Here is an 8,428-nt window from a genome sequence, read left to right on the forward strand (position 1 = left end):
GAAGAATATGTTACTGCGCTTGTGATGGAAACTTTACCAGATTCAGAAAACAAAGGTCAGGATTAATATGCAAATATGTGTCTTGGTTAGTGGGGAGCCATCTCAGGGACAGAGGGGGGACAGCGACCCAAGAAGAGCAACGCCTGACAGAGTGGCACAAGGCAACATGGGGATGATCCGTGTGTCTGAACACAGAAATCTCACTACTCAGAAGTAAAAAGCCAAGAGCCTGCCTTTGAACATGTGTGCAGGCAGGAGGCAGTGGGCTACACTGGAAGAAGTCCTAAAGGGTACACGCTCCTTGAAAAATATCTACATTTGTGCGCACAACTTGAACGCTCCCCCTGCAACCCACACAGCACTTTTATTACTGCAACATGTGATGACTTACAATGAGGCTTCACTTTCACATACGAGTTCACTGTCCTCATATAAGTCACAGTCAAATAGTGAGACTGAGGGAAGTACATAGCAGCAATTATTGCAAAGAAAGGTCCAGGACTTCCCTGGTGGCTCAGTGGTAAAGAATCTGCCTGCTAAGGCAGGGGACACGGGTTTGATCCCTGGTCTGGAAAGATTCCACAGCCCGCAAAGCAATTAAGCCCACGAAACACGACTACTGAGCTCTGCAACAAGAAGCCACACAATGAGAAGCCCACACACCCCAAGAAAGAGTTGTCCCCACTCACCACAACTAGAGGAAACCCACGTGCAGCAACAAAGATCCAGCGCAGCCAAAGCTAAAGTTAAATAAAATTAAAGTTAATTAAGTTTAATTAAATAAAATTAAGTTAAATAAAATTAAAGATAAACCACGTGTTTGCTAGAGTCCACCGTTGTGTGGAGAAGTGACTGTAAGATTCAAATCCTGACACCAGCAAAATGTGGCCTCCAGAAAGGAGCTCTCTCTTCCATCCAATAAATTGAATTGTTTTCTTTTCAATTATATAGTGAACATCTTCAAGCAACTCACCTGAATATGAAGATCCATTCAAATAAATAAATTGGTTGTAGAGAGAAAGGCATGAAAGAAATTCTTTCCTAAGCAGTTGTAGCCTGTAATCCCCAGTTTTGCTTGGCAGAATGAAGCTGAGGTGAACCCATCTCTCTTCAGTTCAGTTCAGTTCGGTCGCTCAGTCATGTCCGACTCTGCGACCCCATGGACTGCAGCATGCCAAGCTTCCCTGTCCTTCACCAGCTCCCGGAGCTTACTCAAACCCATGTCCTTTGAGTCGGTGATGTCATCCAGCCATCTCATCCTCTGTCGTCCCCTTCTCCTCCCACCATCAATCTTTCCCAGCATCAGGGTCTTTTCCAATGAGTCAGTTCTTTGCATCAAGTGGCCAAAGTACTGGAGTTTCAGCATCAGTCTTTCCAGTGAATACTCAGGACTGATTTCCTTTAGAATGGACTGGTTTGATCTCCTTGCTATCCAAGGGACTCTCAAGAGTCTTCTCCAACACCATGGTTCAAAAGCATCAGTTCTTCAGTGCTCAGCTTTCTTTATAGTCCAACTCTCACATCCATACATGACTACTGGAAAAACCATAGCCTTGACTAGACAGACCTTTATTGGCAAAGTAATGTCCCTGCCTTTTAATATGCTGTCTCTTCATCACCTCTAAACCAGGGTTTCATTAACCCAGAACACTTAGGCCCACTTAGGCCCTTTATTTTCCTTGCATTGTAAACTTTGCTGTCAAAATGTTTGCCCCAACTGTCCAATATACTTTACCTGGCTCCATGCAACCCAAGTGACTTAAGTTGCAAATTACCTATGAAATACAATACTATAGACAGATAAAAGATCCAGCTGTCTCCTGTAATAAGCAGAGCCAAAGCATGCATTATCTTGAACGGTTGCCTAAATTTATCAAGAAAATCTGGGCAGAGCAAATTCATTTGACATCTGTATGCCAATGAGCACTGGAATTATAAAGAGAAAATTTATACTGAAGAGAATATTTTTTATTTTTATTTGCTTTCCTCCATTAGTGTTATGACCTTTACATTTCAAACTAAATGACTATAGACAGGAAATCTACCTATTGGCTAAAAATAATAAGGATAATCTTAGTTGCATCACTGCCAACAGCTGTACCTTCGGTCTAATAGTCTTAATAAATGGTTTCCTTGAACTGAACTGAAGAGAGATGGGTTCACCTCAGCTTCATTCTGCCAAGCAAAACTGGGGATTACAGGCTACAACTGCTTAGGGAAGAATTTCTTTCATGCCTTTCTCTCTACAACCAATTTATTTATTTGAATGGATCTTCATATTCAGGTGAGTTGCTTGAAGATGTTCACTATATAATTGAAAAGAAAACAATTCGATTTATTGGGTGGAAGAGAGAAGTGCATGTGTCTGACTTTTTGTGAGTCCATAGACTGTAGCCTGTCAGGCTCCTCCGTCCATAAGATTGATTATTCAGGCAAGAATACTGGAGTGGGTGCCATTTCCTCCTCCAGGGAATCTTCCCAACCCAGGGATTGAACCCAAGTCTCCTGAGCCGCTGGCAGATTCTTTAGTACTGCACCACCTGGGAAGCCTTTCTTGAAAGTATCTGTTAACTAAATACAAGAAAGAGAATAGGACTCATAGGTGACACTAGAGATAAAGAACCTGCCTGCCAGTGCAGGAGATATAAAAAGATGTGGGTTTACTCCCTGGGTCAGGAAGATCGCCTGGAGAGTGGAATGACAACTCATTCCAGTATTCTTGGAGAACTCCACTAACATGGAGAACTTTGAAGCGAGGAGCCTGGCGGGCTACAGTTCATGAGGTCGCAAAGAGTCTGACACAACTGAAGCGACTTAGACACACACAGGCTGAGTGCTTAATAAACACTAATTATTGGAGACAATGTCCCAATATCAATGGCTACCTTCCTATTCTAAGAATATAAAAACAGGGGAATACAATGTTTTTATGAAAGTGCTCCTGGTTACATTTGGCCTTAATCTAACCATCCTTCCTTCTCCAAACAGGGAGAAATTCTTGAATGCTATACTTTCATAACAACCCCCACCAACAAATAATATCATGTAAAACTTTTAAGTAACTATTCTTTATTAACTTCAGTTTATGTTTCTTGAATTTATTTTTATGATCAAATGAAAAAGCTAATTTCCAAGACAATTTTTAGAATCTTGTTGGGGCTTTGATAGGTGGGAGCTGATGTTTTGTCCATCCCAACTAGTCCCCAGGGACAGCTTGTTAGTGCCCCCTTTGAACAGCAGGAAGAACTAAGAATGTGATCATTCTGTGATGTGGAAATGCAAAGAGAGAATGCTATTTGGGAAGAAATTTGCTTAAAGAGCTTGCCTAATTAAATAGAGGGTTGCATGTGATGAAATATAGCTGCTGTCTGCTAGATGAAGTTCTAGTCTGGAAGCCAACAAAACCTCAAATAGAGTGAAGACTCCATTCTGTATGTTAGTCCAGGCTTTTTTGTAAGCACTGGGAAGACATTCATGGAGATAAAAGGAAGTATTTCTCATCCTTTTCTCTCTATACAAGATGCAGTGTAATTTTGGAGAACACGATAAAGAACTACAATCTTCCTAAATATAAAACAAACACAAATTCAAAGCATCTTTATATTTTTTATGTTAAAAAAGGCTAGTAGATTTTATTCTTTTGAAATGGATACAGACAAGATTAAAAATGCCTTCTCTAGTCTGCATTGGAACAGAGAAATTGAACCATAAGTTATAGAGATGCTAATTACAAATTACTGTCTTAAATGATGGCAACGGACTGGTACATGAAGGGAATTAGGGTATTAGGGGTGGAGGATTCACAAGATATGGGGAGAGGAAGTTTGCAGAAATGTTTTCAGATGACGATAAGGATTCTGTTCAACACGCGCTGAAGAATGAAGTTCAGGGCAAAAATGCAAAATCTCTGTGCTTTATGAGAAAGCTAAATCTACTTTTAGAGCTGTTTGAATGAAAAAGTAGAAAATGAATGAAAATAAGAAAGCAATCAGCCTAGGATACTGGAGTAAGATGCTGCATTCTCCAAATACAGAAGATATTTGTGAGAAAATACTTCTTGGAAACTTTGACATGTGCCATCAGGATTCAGATGACACTCAGAAAAGGAATTGCAAATAAAGCTGGATGCTTTGCATAAATAAAAAAATTCTTACATTGCAGGGTATAAAGAAGTGAAATCTATCCACTGGAGTGATCTAGGGGGAAAATAGATACATACAGAGGGAGTCCGTCCATTTAAAGGGATGTAACATGAAGATTTGAGGCACATGTGTCATCTTTAGAGGGAAAATCCCCCCTCTCTCAGCACATATGCATTCATGCGTGGGTGCATACTCGCACGAAGAATGAATTAATGGGAAAAACCATAAGAAAAGTGATGCCAGAGGAGGGTATATGGGCCTTCCAAGGGTAGGACAAGAAAATAAGTTTGTTACTAGATGCTTTAAACTGCAATTCAAGGAACTCAAAATAGCCCATTTTAAACAAAAAGAAAAGTACCTAATTTACTGATAGTTGTAACTTGGAGGCACATGGATAAAATGGGATTTACACTTGATTTAATAAATGGCCTCAAAACATGTCTTCGGGACTGATTCCATCTCCTTTGACATCTGTCTGTGTGTTGGACTCACCTTGTTAGTTTCCTTTGTGTAGTGAGGAACTTGACACTCTCGGGATCATATCTTTTGAGCTTGGAAAGTAATGAATGAAGAGAGATGAAGAGAACTCCACAGGCAATGAATGATGACCTCACCAAGCACTCTAGCCAGGAAGATGGAACACTAGCTGATGAAGACTGGGTGCTAAGCTCCACGGCCACTGGGGCAGAAGCCTGTGATAGCCAAGTCCCAAAACACCTGGAAAAATAGTATGTGAGGCTCTGTTACCCAAAGGAAGGTGGGCATACTGTAAGGAGAAAGCAAGAAGAGATTTTGAATGGACAAAAATAGCAAATGTCCACCATGGTTTAGTAGCTAAGTGGAAAGTGACAAGAACATGAGTTAACTTGTGGAATTGTTGGTTAAAGAACAGAACTGGGAGATACTTAGTGAGCAAAACTGATAGCATTTGGCAAGTGGCCAATAAAATTGTAGGTACCCAGTTCTGAACTAGATGGCATGGTGTTTGGATTTTCTGTCAGGAATAGAAACTGTGTAAATAGCAGAAACCTAAATGGCAACCCACTCTGGTATTCTTGCCTGGAGAATCCCATGGACAGAGGAGCCTGGCAGGCTACAGTCCATGGGATTGCAAGAGTCGGACATGACTTAGCAACTAAACCATCAAATGAAATACATCCATCACAAAAATGTAGGTGCAGCTGGCGTTTTGTTTAAACAAAGTGAGTGAAAGTAGCTCAGTCATGTCCAACTCTTTGCAACCCCATGGACTACACAGTCTATGGAATTCTCCAGGCCAGAATACTGGAGGGGGTTGCCATGCTCTCCTCCAGGGGATCTTCCCAACCCAGGGATTGAGCCCAGGTCTCTCGCCTTGCAGGCTGATCCTTCACCAGCTGAGCCACAAGGGAAGCCCAAGAATATTGGAGTATGCAGTCTGTCCCTTCTCCAGGGGATCTTCCCAACCCAGGAATAGAACTGGGATCTCCTGCGTTGCAGGAGGATTCTTTCCCAACTGAGTTATCAGGGAATCCCTGTTTAAACAAACACAGCCACTAAAAGAAAGACTAGAGAGTAGGTGAAATAGAGGGAGAAATTAGAGATCACCCTTGGTTACCTGACTACACCTGCTGAGTTGAGAGTAGTGCCATTTACCTGGGTGTAAATAAATGATTGTTGGAAATAATGGTCCATTCACTTTGGGCCATGTCAGGAACATCTATTAGAAGTCTGACACGTCATCACCAAAGGGGATAACACAAAAGGGGAATTGGTGCCAGTCATCTCATGAGCCACGGTAATTTCAACCCTGAATTTAGATCCAGAAATCTGGCTGAATAATTGTGTAACTCTAGGCAAGCTTACTGTCAGCTCTTCCTCAAATACATGATGGCAAGAATTGCATCACCTACATCACAGATACCATACACGAATTTCTGGCATTGAAAGAATTCAGTAAGTGCAAGTTCCCTTCTGACTGGCGTTCAAAGGAAGTAAATCCCAAAGATGAAGTGCCAATTCAGAATCCAAAGAGGAAAGTACATATAGCCTGGGTGTACTACATGGCCGACCTCCTGAATACATAGAACAACAGGTGAGAAACATTTCTAACTTGAAGGAGTTTGCATTCTTATTGGGATTAACAAACAAAAGAACAAGATAAATTCAGAATATAAAAAGTGTTTTGGAGGAAATAAAAAGGATGATATGATGAATAGATGCTGCAGTAGGCTCTACTGATTGACAGGTTTGTTTCCTTGGACCTTTCTGTCCTGAAGAAGACAGAGACTTATCTTTAACAGAAATAATATCTAATCCACATATGGGTACAAGTTCCCTGTGTGCAGGGCCTCCCCACCAGCACCAGCATGCAAGGATTTACAGATGACTGACAGTCTTGTGGAATCTTCTCTAGCTCTGTGATATGGAACCTGTCACGTGGGACCACTGGCCATCATATATGTATACAAAGGAATCAACACCCCATAGGACAACGCTTTTTCAATGAAGGAAGAAACCTAGCTTGTCAATAATATCTGCTATTTTCTGTACCTGGTGGAGAGAGAGACAGAGGAGTAAGGGGGAAAGGCTGTGAAACAGTTCATTTAGCTCCTTGGAAGATTCCCAGAAGGTCAAGCCAAGCAGCATTTATCAGGAATAATTATTTATGCTATTATCATATAAAATATATATTATATTTAAATAATTATTATATTAACATAAATATAAAATAATATTTATGCTATTATTTGTAAAGAACACACCATTCTGAAATGGCTTTCTGTTTTTCCCTCTTTCATCCTCCCCTGTACTACACTCTTATTTCCCTGGATCACCTCCCCAAATAAACAAGCCCTGGTCTCTAACTCAAGAGTTTTCTAATGACTAATGACTCAAGCAATGGCACGCCACTCCAGTACTCTTGCCTGGAAAATCCCATGGATGGAGGAGCCTGGTGAGCTGCAGTCCATGAGGTTGCTGAGAGTCGGACACGACTGAGCGACTTCACATTCACTTTTCACTTTCATGCATTGGAGAAGGACATGGCAGCCCACCCCAGTGTTCTTGGCTGGAGAATCCCAGGGACGGGGCAGCCTGGTGGGCTGCTGTCTATGGGGCTGCACAGAGCTGGACACGACTGAAGCGACTTAGCAGCAGCTGGACTTACCAGGATCTCAAGCTAAGATCCTACCTTTCCCCTAAGTCTCTTCCTACCCATTTCTTACTGATTATTTTTGCCAGTTCTGTGCATTAGTATCTTGAATATTGTTTGACAGATACCTTGAAATAAGGCATAATGCAGTGCGTGATTTGTAACGGTTATATAATGAACTTCACCCTTATGCCTTCCAGTAATTTCATCAAAGAGTTCTTTATTTTGGATGACCAACTTTATGAAATTAAATATGACGTGCTCCTTATTCCAGCTGAGCAACTTAAGTGGAAGTTTGCCTTTAAAGGAAGTTTTGGGGTTACCGATTTTCAAATTGCTATAAAAGTGGACAGTGACTGAACATTGGTCTCGGATTATTCAGCTAAAAATTGGGACTCTTAAGATGAATTCTGAATCATCCATATTAGTTCACATGCTACTGAGAGGCCCCCTTAAAACCCTTTGAAGTATAACAGGTATTATCTCTAGATTACTAATGTTCAAGAGAGCTCACTGTTTGCCAGTCTTGTGTAAGGCTTAACCTTACACAAATATTATTTTAATATCTGTTAATCCTTTAAGTTGAATGGTTGAGTTTGTTTTTTTTTTTCTTTTCTTTTTCGGCAACAAAAATAAATTTACTCTTGTTCCGGTGATAACGGATAACTGTTTCCCTAGACGAGGATTTTGGGAAATTCTGATATGGTGGTGCCAGGGTACTTGCATCGTTCATGAAAAAGCATGAGGCATACACAATGCGTTGGCTTTGTATAAAAACAGAGGCTTAGGACCTGGAAGGCGTGAAACATCTTCCCTCAGTGTTGTTTGCTCACATCCTGGGGCCTCACAGGCTGATAAAACTGAACAGTTGCTCACTGGAGGGTTTGTACAGGAGTGGGAATGCTGTAAACTCACCAAGGAAGGGGAAGAATGTTAAAAGGAGCCCCTGAATGAAAGAAATGTGGATCGCACACTAGCGAGTGAAAATTCAAGACCCTTGAGTCCATTCTCATTGAATACACTTTCCCTTCTCTTGTTTTGTAGCCCCCTGTGGGCATCAATTATTTGCTCCCCAGGCTAGAAGATTTCTTACTTTCCTGAACAAGAGGTCTTTGCAGGAAATGATAGAGACTTTTCCTTTTATTTCCATGGG

Source organism: Budorcas taxicolor, chromosome 7, assembly GCF_023091745.1.
Source record: "Budorcas taxicolor isolate Tak-1 chromosome 7, Takin1.1, whole genome shotgun sequence".
Classification (NCBI taxonomy): Eukaryota; Metazoa; Chordata; class Mammalia; order Artiodactyla; family Bovidae; genus Budorcas; species Budorcas taxicolor.